Below are 12,436 nucleotides of genomic sequence, written 5' to 3'. Positions count from 1 at the left end.
AGAACATGGCAGTATTTACTGTGGATAAATGCAAATTTAAAAAGGTTCTATGTATGAGGGTTTAAATGATTTATTAGCTTTCAGTGCACACATGAATCTGAAGTTATGTAATGGATTTAGAAAATTTCATTTCCTGTTTGAAGGTTCAAATTTGCATATTCTATAATGTTAGTATTTGATCTGAGTCAATAGGATATATAGTTAAACTCTGTGATATTAATACATGCTTAATCATCTTTTGGTATATTATATGGCAGACATTTTTTAGATGTAGGACAAGTGATTAAACATACACATGTTCTTTTTTGTTTTGTTAAAGAAACTGGGACTGATGTCTTACATGGCTTCAGAGTTAGTGCTCACCAGTTTCTTCAGTTTTTTTGCTCTTTAGTTTGTCTCTCCTTTCCTGCTAGTGAGAGCTTCATCTAGGTTAATATATTTTTCATTTCAATGGAAACAATTAATCCTATGTTACACCTTACATGAGTTACTTATTTTTTTTAATTGAACTTTTTATTTTGAGATAATTGTAGATTCATATGTAGTTGTAAGAAATAATATAGAGAGATCCCTTGTACCCTTTATGGTCTTTTCCCCAGTGGGAAAATCTTACATAATTATAGTACAATATTAACATCAATACAATCAATGTACATTGATTTCCATCACATAAAGATCTGTCCTGTTGTCCTTTTATAGTCACATCTGTTTTCCTCCTGCTGCACTTTTCTTTAACTCATGGTAAACACCAGTTTTCTAGTTATATAATTTTGTCTGTTCAAAAATATTATATAAATGGAATAATTTACTATTTTTATTTCTTGTGTTTTCAGCACAGTTCTCTGGAGATTCATCTAGATTGTGTATTATCAATGTTTTTTTTTCCTTTTTTATTGTTGAGTAGTATTCCATGGTGTGAATATACCAGTTAGTTTAACCATGTACCTCTTTATAGGACATCTGATTTGTTCTCCTTTATTTTGGCTATGATGAATTAAGTTGCTGTAAACATTTGGGTACAGGTTTTTGTGTGAATAAGTTTTCATTTTTGGGGGAAAATGCAAGATGTGTATTTGTCAGAAGGTAGAGTAGTTTTTTATTTAGTCTTTTTTAGAGAAACTGCTACTCTTTTTTCCACAGTGACTCTGCCATCTTAGATTCCTACCAGCAACATATGAGTGATTCAGTTTCTCAGCATCCTTGCTAGTATTTGGTTTTGTCACTTTTTAAAATTTTGGACATTATGATAGATGTGTATCTATTTTGTATTGTGTGTCTAATGACATTGTGGTTTTATTTTGCATTTCTCTAATAGTTAATGACATTGAATGTATTTTCATGTGTTTACTTGTCTTGTATGAGTTTTAGGTAAAACTTGTGTTGCCTTTTGACATATGGATATTTTATTCTAATCTGATTAGATTTTTTTGGCAGTTGAAAATTGAGAGTTCTTTATTTAATTTGGATATTGTCTTTTGTCATATATGTACTTTAAAAAATTTTCTTCTAGTTTTTAGCTTGTCATTTCATCCTCTTATTAGGATCTTTTGGAAATCAAAGGTTTGATAAAGTCCAGTTTATTGGTTTTTCCTTTTATGGACTTTGGTTTTGATGTCAAGTGTAAGGACTCTTTGCCTAGTTTAAAATCCTGAAGATTTTCTCCTGTGTGTTTTTCTAAAAGTTTTATTTTTTACCTTTAAATCTACAATTTATATTCGTTTTTTGTGTAAGGTATGCTACTTAGGTGATGGTTCATTTGTTCATTTATGGATATCTGATTACTAGCACTCTTTATTGAAATTCCTCCATTGAATTGCTTTTGTACCTTTGTTAGAACTCAGTTGAGCATATCTGTGTTGGTCTACTTGGGTTGTCTATCCTGTTGTATTGATTTATGTGTTTGTTTCTCTGGTACTACCTCATAGTGTTAGCTACTGTAGCAATATAGGTCTTGAAATTGGGTAAACTGATTTTCCCACTTTATTTTTTTCAAGATTGTTTTTGCTATCCTAGTTCCTTTGCTTTTCAATATCGATTTTAGAATAATCTTTCTATATATGCAAAAATCTTGCTGAGTTTATGATAGTTGTATTCTATCTATCAGTTTGGGGAGAATTGGTATCTATATGATGAACACATTATGTCTCTACATTTATTTAGGTTTTCTTTTAGTTTTTTAAATAGTCATTTTGTTGTTTTCAGCATCCAAGTCCTGCACATGTTTTGGTAGATTTGGTAGAAATACATCTAAGTATTTCAAAGTTTTTTAAGTGATTATAAATAATACTGTATTTTTAATTTCATTGTCCACATATTAACAGTTAGTAAATAGAAATGAATACAGATGATTTTTTTAATGACTGATTTTTTTTATAGGTTCTAACCTGTGACCTTGCTGAACTCAGTTATTAGTTCTAGAAGGTTTTTTGTTAAGTGTCTTTGGATTTCTATATAATCATGTTCCTTGTAAATAGAGGCAGTTTGTTTCTTCCTTCCTAATCTACATGAATTTTCTCTTCTTGCCGATTATGGTGTTGGTTGGAATTTCCAGCACTGTGTCAGGAGTGGTGAGAGTTTACATTCCTTTTTTTTTTTTTTTTTTTAATTTTTATTTATTTATGATAGTCACAGAGAGAGAGAGAGAGGGAGGCAGAGACACAGGCAGAGGGAGAAGCAGGCTCCATGCACCGGGAGCCTGATGTGGGATTCGATCCCGGGTCTCCAGGATCGCGCCCTGGGCCAAAGGCAGGCGCCAAACCGCTGCGCCACCCAGGGATCCCTTACATTCCTGATGTAAGGGTAAAGCATTCAGTTTTCTATTGTAAATTATTATGTTGTGGATTTTATGTAGATACTCTTTATAAACTTTAAGAAGTTTCCCTCTCCTATTCTTTTGAGAGGTGTTTTTTTTTTTTTTTTTTTTGAGTTGGTGTTGAATTTTGGTCGAATGCTTTTTTTTTTTTATTTTTTTGGCATCAATTGATATTATCATGTGTTTTTTCTCCTTTAGCCTATGAATAAGGTGGGTTACATTGATTGGTTTTTGGATACTGAAATAACATTGTATCCCTGGAATAAAATCCATTTTGTCATGGCATTTAGTTCTTACGTATTATTGAATTCTATTTGCTGTTATTTAAAGGATTTTTGCATTTATATTCATAAGGGATATTGGTATATAGTATATTTGTTTTACTGTCTTTGGTTTAGTATCAGTTATAGTAGCTTTATGAAATGAATTGAGGACTGTAAAATTAGTGTTAATTTTAAAGATTTGATAGAATTCTGTAGTAAAACAATATGAACCCTGAGAATTATTTTTTGAGAGTTTTAAAATTATGAATTTAATTTCCTTAATAGTTATAACAATATTTAAATCATCTATTTCATATTGAGTAAGTGTGGTAGCTTGTGGTTTTTGAGGAATTGGCTTATCTGTATTGTTAAATTATGTGTTGTAAGTTGTTTGTAGTATTCAGTTATTCATCTGTAGGATCTGTTGTGATATTTCCCATTTCATATCTGATACTGGTAATTTGTGCCTTTTTTCCATGTTATTTTTCAGTTCTCCTAAATTTTCTCAATTTTAATGATTTTTTTCAAAAAACTAGTTCTTTATTTCATTGATTTTTTTCTATTTTTTTCTTTCAGTTTCATTAACTTCTCTTGTATTTATTATTTCCTTCCTTCTGCTTGCTTTAGATGTATTTTAATCTTCTATTAGGTTAATTTTTTCTTATTTTTAAGTAGGCTCCATGCCTCATGTGGAACCCAATGTGAGACTTGAACTCACAACCCTGAGATCAAGACCTGAGTTGAGATCAAGAGTCAGATACCTAACTGACTGAGCCACCAGGCACCCCATCTTCTATTACAGTCTTAAAAGGAAAGTTTAGATTATTGATTTGAAACTTCTATTTTTCTAATATATACTTTTAGTACTGTCAGTTTCTCTTTCATTATTGCTTTAGCTATGGCCCACAGATTTTGATACATTGTATTTTTATTCATTTATGTGTTTAAGTAGGCTCTAAGCCCAAAGTGGCTTGATTTTATGATCTGAGATCAAGAGTCTCATGCTCTACCAACTGAGCCAGCCAGGTACGTCTTTTGTTCTTTTATTTTAATTCAGTTCTTGATATTTGTTTTTAATTTCCTGGAGACTTGGCTTTTTGACCCATCAATTTATTTTTATTTTATTTTATTTTATTTTATTTTATTTTATTTTATTTTATTTTATTTATTTTATTTTATTTATTTTATTTTATTTATTTTATTTTATTTTATTTTATTTATTTTTTAAAGATTTATTTATTTATTTATGATAGAGAGAGAGAGAGAGAGAGGCAGAGACACAGGCAGAGGGAGAAGCAGGCTCCATGCCAGGAGCCTGACATGGGACTCAATCCCGGGACTCCAGGATCGCGCTCTGGGCCAACGGCAGGCACCAAACCGCTGAGCCACCCAGGGATCCCCCTTTGACCCATCAATTTAGAATGTATATTTTAGTTTCCAAATGTTTGGAGATTTTTTTCTTGATATCTTTATCATTCTGTTACTGGTTTCTAGTTTTATTCTACTGTAGTCAGAGAACCCACTGTAATGATTTCGATTCCTTTAAATTTATAGAAATTTGTGTGAATGTCCCAGGATGTAGTCTGTTTTGGCATATATTTCATGGGTACTTGAAAACAATATGTATTTTGCCATTGTTGGTTTGAGTCTTCTTTTTTTTTTATTTAAAGATTTTTTATTTTTTATTTATTTGAGAGAGAAAGAGAGAGTAGATGAGCACAAGTGGTGGAGGGGCAGAGGGAGAAGCAGGCTCCCTGCTAAGCAGAGAATCTTATGCAGGGTTCCAATCCAGGACCCTAGGATCATAACCTGAGCCGAAACCAGACACTTAACTGACTAAGCCATCCAGACATCTTTGAGTCTTCTTTAAGTGTCAGTTCTTATTGGTTAATGATGTCGAGTTCTTCTAATTCTTGCTGATTTTCTATTTACTTGTTCTGTCAGTTAGTGAGGGAGAGACATTTATTTTTATAACATAATGATACTTTCCTCAAGGTGGAGGAGAGCCCCACAGGAAAGATCATATGAGTTTGGGTGGAAGACACTGATGTGTACAGACACATACTGATGTATACATACATACATACATACACACACACACACACACACACACACACACACACACCCCTACAGGAAATAAGCTTTGGACACTTTATTTTTGTTTACTTATTTTTTTAAATTAAATTCAAGTTAGTTAACCTATAGTGTAGTATTGGTTTCAGGAGTAGAATTTAATGATTCTTCATTTATGTACAACACCCAGTGCTCATCCCAGCAAGTGCCCTCTTTAATGCCCATCACCCATTTACCCATTTACATCCGTCTACTCACTTCCCCTCCAGCAACCCTTAGTTGTTCTCTATCATTAACTCTCTTATGTTTGCTCTTCTCTGTTTTTTATTTTTCCTTCCTTTCCCCTATGTTCATCTGTTTTGTTTCTTAAATTCCATGAGTGAAATCATTATTTGTTTTTCTCTGACCTATTTTGCTTTAGCCTAATACACTCTGTTCCATCCACTTTGTTGCGAATGGCAAGATTTCTTTTCTTTCTTTCTTTCTTTCTTTCTTTCTTCTTTCTTTCTTTCTTTTCTTTCTTTTCTTTCTTTTCTTTCTTTCTTTCTTTTCTTTCTTTTCTTTCTTTTCTTTCTTCCTTTCTTCCTTTCTTCCTTTCTTCCTTTCTTTCTTCCCTTTCTTCCCTTTCTTTCTTCCCTTTCTTCCCTTTCTTCCCTTCTTCCTAGGCAGAGGGAGCCAAAGGCAGATACTCAACCACTCAGGTGCCCCGGCAAGATTTCATTCTTTTTAATTACCAAGTAATGTGTGTGTGTGTGTGTGTGTTACCACATCTTGTTTATCTATTCACCAGTCAGTGGACATTTGGGGTCTTTCCCTAATTTGTTTATTGTTGATATGATGTTATAAACATTGTGGTGCATGTGCCCCTTCAAATCAGCATTTTTTTATCCTTGGGATGAATATCTAATAGTGCAGTTGCTGGGTTATAGGGTAGTTCTACTTTTAACTTTTTGAGGAACCTCCATACTGTTTTCCAGAATAGCTCACCAGTTTGCATTCCCACCAACAGTGTAAGAGGGTTCTCCTTTCTCCACATCCTCTTGAACATCTGTTGTTTTCCAGAGTTGTTAATTTTAGCCGTTCTGACAAGGTATAAGGTGGTATCTCATTGTGGTTTTGATTTGTATTTCTGCTTTGGGTACTTTCTTTTTTTAAATTTATTTATGTTTTTTAAAAAAGGATTATTTGAGAGAGAGAGAGAGAGAACATGCAGAGCCAAGTGCGCCTTGTGCAAGCAGGGGAGGTACAGAGGGAGACGGAGAAGCAGGCTCCCTGCTGAGCAAGGAGCCTGAGGGACATGGGGCTCAATCCCAGGACCCTGGGGTCATGACCTAAGCCAAAGGCAGACGCTTAACTGACTGAGCCACCCAGGCACCCCAGTGTTCAAAGATCTTAATTGGAAAAATGTATGTTATTAATCTTGACATGGTAAAAGTAGTAAACTTATAATTAACTGAAGTCCGGGAAGAAGAGCTGGAAAGATGTGTGAGTGCATATTACATTTGGTGGCTCTTACAAATGACTTGGGTTATTATAATAAGGATTTTTAGTGTTTTGTATTTAAGCATTTTTGAGCCAATTGAGTGTAATAGACAAAGGACACCTCTCCTTCAAAAAATTAGACAAGATGGAGCTATGAGGTCATAGAGGTAGAATGCTGCTGGTAAAAGTCTCAGCTGTTAGGGTTTAGTATGTCTAGCCTGAGTCGAGATCATATTTAATGTACTACAGTTATTATTGTTTGATAACATGTACTCTGTTTCCCAAAAAATATTCTACAAAATACAAATTCTAAGTTTATGTAGGGAAAGAATTCTCTGGTCATATGGGTCAAGTGAAGTTAAACAGGATTCTTTACTTCAAGCCTTTATGTGTAGTTTGAATTTTTCAGAGGGGCTATAGTATGTTGTTTCCTCCCGACTTGCAAATTGGTTTGACTTGGATGGGATTATACAAAGTACCATTCTTTCACAGGGACTATTGGATGTGTTGTTGCATAATTGGCTGAAGTAGTCTGATCGGTTCTCTTAATATGATTAATAAGTGGAGGCTTAAGGTGGGCACTTAGCTGGATCAGTGAAGCATACCACTCTTGCTCTTGGGGTTGTGAAATCAAGTCCCATGTTGAGTGTCAATATTACTAAAAAAATAAATTAAAAAATAGAGGCTTAAAAGAAGAATACACAACAATATTGACCTTATTACTTGCTCTTAGGTTAAAAAAGGGTAATTAAATTTAATAAGAGGTCTTTTTTTTTTTTTAGTGCTTAAAGAAGATTTATAGTAAAGAATAGAGCAAACAGGATATACAAATACCCTCAGCTTAGACTAAATTTACTTTTGGTTACAAATTTTTTTTATATGTAGAGTTACATGCATAGTTTTATATACATACATACATGTTATTGTATACATGTATAGAATTAAAAATACAGTCCTTATTTTTTCCTTATCTTTTTAAACTTTGTTTTGTCTTCTGTCTCTTTCTCTACATAGCTGATTTCTCTTCTGCTTTCCTACAAGGTGAACAGTGTTGATAGCCATGTGGGAAGTCTTCTGTATTTTATGGACCTATAATCCAGTAGATCAAGTATACTGACAGTTGTGTGTAATAAAGGAGTTCTCAGCTAGTTTAGTGAAGGTAGGAAAGGGGAAGAGGGACAAACTTAAGAAATTTTAGGAGATAGAATTAGCAGCATTGAATTAATTGAACATTGTATGTAGGAGGAGCAGAGTTGAAGATGATATAGTTTCTACCATGTGGGTAGGATTACCAACTAGGGCAGCAATCATAGCAGGATTAGGGAAAAGACAATCAGTTATGCTTTGGCCATGTTTATTTTGAGGCAATATGTGTGGATGTCTATAAGCAGTGGGATATGTGAGTTTAAAACTAAGTTGAGCTATAGTAGTATCTGGAAGTCTTTCTGATGTGAAAGAGCAGGTATTGCAGAAATAGAATGATGAGATAGCTTGAAGTTATAAGAATTATGTTTAGAGTAGGTTGTTGACATTTTCAGTTTTTCAGGTAAGATAATTTCATGATTTAAGGTGTAGTCCTAGTGAGTAGGGTAAGGTTGAAAGTAATTGGATTTAGGAAATCTAGGTATTAGAAACCATATTTCAGGCATTAGATACATCATCTGTATGGAAACTGAAATTTAGCAAGATTATAATAGATGAGAAGAAGTGGAAAATTGTGACTGAGATCCCAGACTCTTTAATGAGTAAAGGGGAGTCAGTTAAGATACATTGATAAGGAGTGATTCAGTGATTCAGGGTGGTAAGGTTGGATTGATTGTGTGAACCCCCAAAGATAATGAGCTTTCTCACAAGGGTGGAAGAGTAAATGGTCTGGAAGCAGAAACAAAATTAGGAGAATCTCAACCCTACTTTTCATTGTTTTGTCCAGTGGAGGGTTAAAGAACTAGTAACTTTAAAAGGAGAGAGGTTGTATGGTTGTACCCTCCGCGGTGCGTCAGGTTTCAGTTAAGCACTCTTCTGAAAGGTGAAGATTGTAGGTCATTTGTATACCTTGGAGGTATATCTAAGGTATTGGGAAAGGGTCATGGAGTATAATGTAATGGTGATTGTAGTCAGTAGAGGTAGTGTGTCAGTTAAATTAATAACAGTAAAGGGATGATTGTATGAGAGAGTTATAATGAGACATTGAGGAATGAGGTTATATATTGTTTGGTATTGAAGAGTTTTAAGGAATATAGTCATGTAGTTTAAAATGATAGGAAAAAAAAAAAAACCTGGGGCAGCCCCCGTGGCGCAGCGGTTTAGCACCGCCTGTAGCCCAGGGCGTGATCCTGGAGACCCTGGATCGAGTCCCACGTCAGGCTCTCTGTATGATGCCTGCTTCTCCCTCTGCCTGTGTCTCTGCCTCTCTCTCTCTCTCTCTCTGTCTCTATGAATAAATAAATAAAAAAAAACTTAAAAAAACAAACAAACCCAGTTTTATAAAAAAAAAAAAAAAAAAGGAAAAAAAAACCTGGAATGTAAAACTTTTTGTGGATCAAGATTTCAGAATGGATGATATCACCTAATGAAGAAGGGACTTAGAAATTACAATGATAAAATTACAACAGAAAGAGGTGTCATTTTTAGCTTACTTTGATGTTAGTTTGGTGTATTACAGAAGGGTAATATTTTAAGTGTATGCTTTTTTTAATTTGTGTATTAGTAGTGTGTTGACAGTTCACCTAGGAAGAAGGACCAGAAGAGGACAGCTTTCCTATAGCTACCAGATGAAAATACTATTATTATTATTATTATTATTATTATTATTAATTTAAGACATTAATTTAAGCTGCTTGCCCTTTGTCGACTCTTCTGAAAAAAATCAAGTTGTACAGTTTTATTACAAATTAAAAATGAGGTTCTTAAAAATCTCAACTTGACCATATGTGAAACAATTTAAAAACCTCTAAGGGTATATCGAGAAAAACTAGGTCTTTTTTTTTTTTTTTTTAAGATTTTATTTATTTAATCATGAAAGACACACATAGAGAGAGAGAGAGAGAGAGGCAGAGGCACAGGCCAGAGGGAGAAGCAGGCTTCATGCAGGGAGCCCGACATGGGACTCGATCCTGGGTCTCCAAGATCTTGCCCTGGGCCGAAGGCAGTGCTAAACCACTGAGCCACCTGGGCTGTGTCCCCCCCCCCCCCGCTTTTTAAACATGTTTATCATTACAAAGAAGGCACATCTTTAGATAAAAATAATAAAAACTCCATGCTGCGTAATGTAGTTCGTTCTGTTTGTCTAGCCACTGGGCAAAAAGCATGTACTTAAGGTCTTCAGCTCCAATCTTTTGTTCATTTCTTCAGGAACTTCATATTCATTTCTTTTTGTTGGAGGACTGAACCGGATAATAGTATAGATGGTAAGCCACCATTTACTCAACTCAGGCCTGCTCAACCTCAAGAGCAGATGAATTCTCAGCTGGTGGATAGGCTGCTTTTGTCTCTGCCATGGTGGTGGTTAGGGTTTTCTGGGTATCTGTGTGGGTTATTGAAATTGCAGAGGTACTGATGTTGAGATGGCTGCTGACTTTGGGTCTCATCTCCTTGATTTTCCGTATCTTCTTCATTGCCACGTTCTCTAGGCTGTCTTTGGGGAAGAGGACCCCAGCAGGATTATGGTATTTAATCCCGATATGTATTCTGTCTCACTGGTCAACCTTGTTTTGCACCCTGCTGGTCAGCTCCCTCTAACACTTCTCCCTGCACAGGAGGGTTGGAAGACTGTGGTTGGCCCCCGTCGGGTCTCCACATGTAGTTAGTGGGAACCGTTGCTAGCGACAGGGCTGGTTCATTGGGGCCTGGCCTTCGGGAGCACTCTCCCAGCTGTCCTCACTCTCACAGTTTTGGTCATTCTCTGGGTAATTGCTGGGAGGACCCCTGTGAAGGATAGTGTGGATAATGGTTATGGTTGCTGCATATTTACTGCCTTGCACTGTAGCTCTACCAGAGCCTGTGACATTTGCTGCCTCCACCTCCTTTCCTCCTTCAACATCAGACTCCACAGTCTCTCCATCTCCTACACTGGGAAGGTACTTATTACTTTTTTTAAGACTTGATTTATTTATTCATGAAAGACATAGAGAAGCACAGACACAGGAAGAGGGAGAAGCAGGCTCCATGCAGGGAGCCTGACATGGGATTCTGTCCCGGGTCTCCAGGGTCACACCCTGGGCTGAAAGCAGCGCTAAACCACTGAGCCACCCCTGGCTGCCCACGAAGGTACTTCTTTATGACAATCTGGTGAACAAATCCATCTTCCTCAGTGTCATTCCTGTTGAAACCATATCTGTTTTTATACTGAACTATCTAATGTTCCCAAAGCCTTCTTTGTGATAATTTTGCTGTCCCTTCCCACAGGCGCATGAGGATGTGAGTCCATGTAGGCTCCTCCTCTGCTCCCTGTGCACTTCCTGGAGGTGTCTGGCTTGGTGTCTGCACAGCAGAAGGTGGGGGCAGTGGCCTTGCTGCCTTGGTTAAGGTCATAATGATGGGCCAGCAGCCGTAGCTGCACCCCCTCACAGTGTGCGATGGTAACTGCGTGGGCAGCGCCATGGTGGGACTTCTCAGAGCTCTCTTGGGTATGTTCTTCGCTCCTGCTAGGGCTCGAACTTGAAGATACTGTTCTTGAAGTGAGAATTTTAATAGCAGGTGAAAGGAAGTTCTTATATCCTCATCTCAGAGGATATGGATTAATTGAGATATATAGTAGTTCATTTAATCATCACAACAACTTTAGGAGATGGGTGCCATTTTCACCCTAGTTCTACAGATGAGGAAGTGAGCCATAGAGAGGGGACTATCCTGCCCTTGGCCTTACACTTGGTATTTGGTAGAATCAGAAGTCAAATCCAGTCTTGCTCCAGAGGATATGCTCTTTAACCACTGTTCTCCTAAGAGGAACTATGTTTCTGAAAACTCTAAAGGTTTAATTGTTTATGGTTAAGGATCTTGAACAAATATAGTTTGGGAGTGACCCATGAAAGTATTTTACTCTCATTAAAATTAAGACATCACATTAAAAGTAAATGTAAGTAATGTAAGTAATGTAAGTAATGTAAGTAAATAATATTTTACTTACATTAAAAGGTAAATAATATTTTACTTATCTGTCATTGGTGATACTTGATACTGTATATCTGTTTTCTGTTTTACATCCTTATTGTGTAGCTTTCTTTCCTCAGTTATGATGGGATACATCAATTGCATACAATTTGATTTCTGTGAGTAATGTATAAACTAAGAAGCATTATTTTTTCATGTCTGATATTCCAGTGCATACTGAGAGGATTAAAATTTCTTATTTTTCCCCCCTTCAATTTAAAGAAAATATATATTTACTTTGAAACATGGAAATGTGTTATAAACGTATATAATGTATGATTTTGAAAGTAAAATCTTTTGTAGCCCTGTCTTCCAAGATAATCACCACTAATAGTCTAATGTATATTCCTCAGGCTTTTTCTGTGGACATTCTGTCATACGTAATGCATAAATATGATATGTGTATGTTACGGGTATATAAAATAGACCTTTGGCTGATTGGGAAAATCCTTATGAGGGTGAAACCAAATATCACTATCTTTGAAGGAATTTTGGAGATAAGAGAATACTTGTAAAACTTTATAGAAAATTTAAATTTTATTGAAAATTTCTTATTGAACATTTCAGTGAATTTTTGTACATTTTGTATTTAATTCAGAGAATACTTTCTGGCAGTGTGGAATAGTACATTGCTCTTGTGGTTACTGAATGCATATTG

General features: G+C 35.5%; 1 protein-coding gene and 1 pseudogene across 8 annotated transcripts in view; one reads left to right on the top strand and one right to left on the bottom strand.

The window, feature by feature from the left end:
• Positions 1-12,436, top strand: part of LRBA (LPS responsive beige-like anchor protein) — a 722,446-nt gene that overhangs the window by 60,721 nt on the left and 649,289 nt on the right. The gene's annotated exons all lie outside the window — the stretch shown is intronic.
• LOC111090109 lies at positions 9,869-11,229 on the bottom strand (annotated as a pseudogene).

The sequence above is a fragment of the Canis lupus genome, chromosome 15, assembly GCF_011100685.1.
Source record: "Canis lupus familiaris isolate Mischka breed German Shepherd chromosome 15, alternate assembly UU_Cfam_GSD_1.0, whole genome shotgun sequence".
Taxonomy (NCBI): domain Eukaryota; kingdom Metazoa; phylum Chordata; class Mammalia; order Carnivora; family Canidae; genus Canis; species Canis lupus.
The sequence above is the reverse complement of the archived record's forward strand: the minus strand, read 5'-3'. Positions and strand labels throughout refer to the sequence as shown.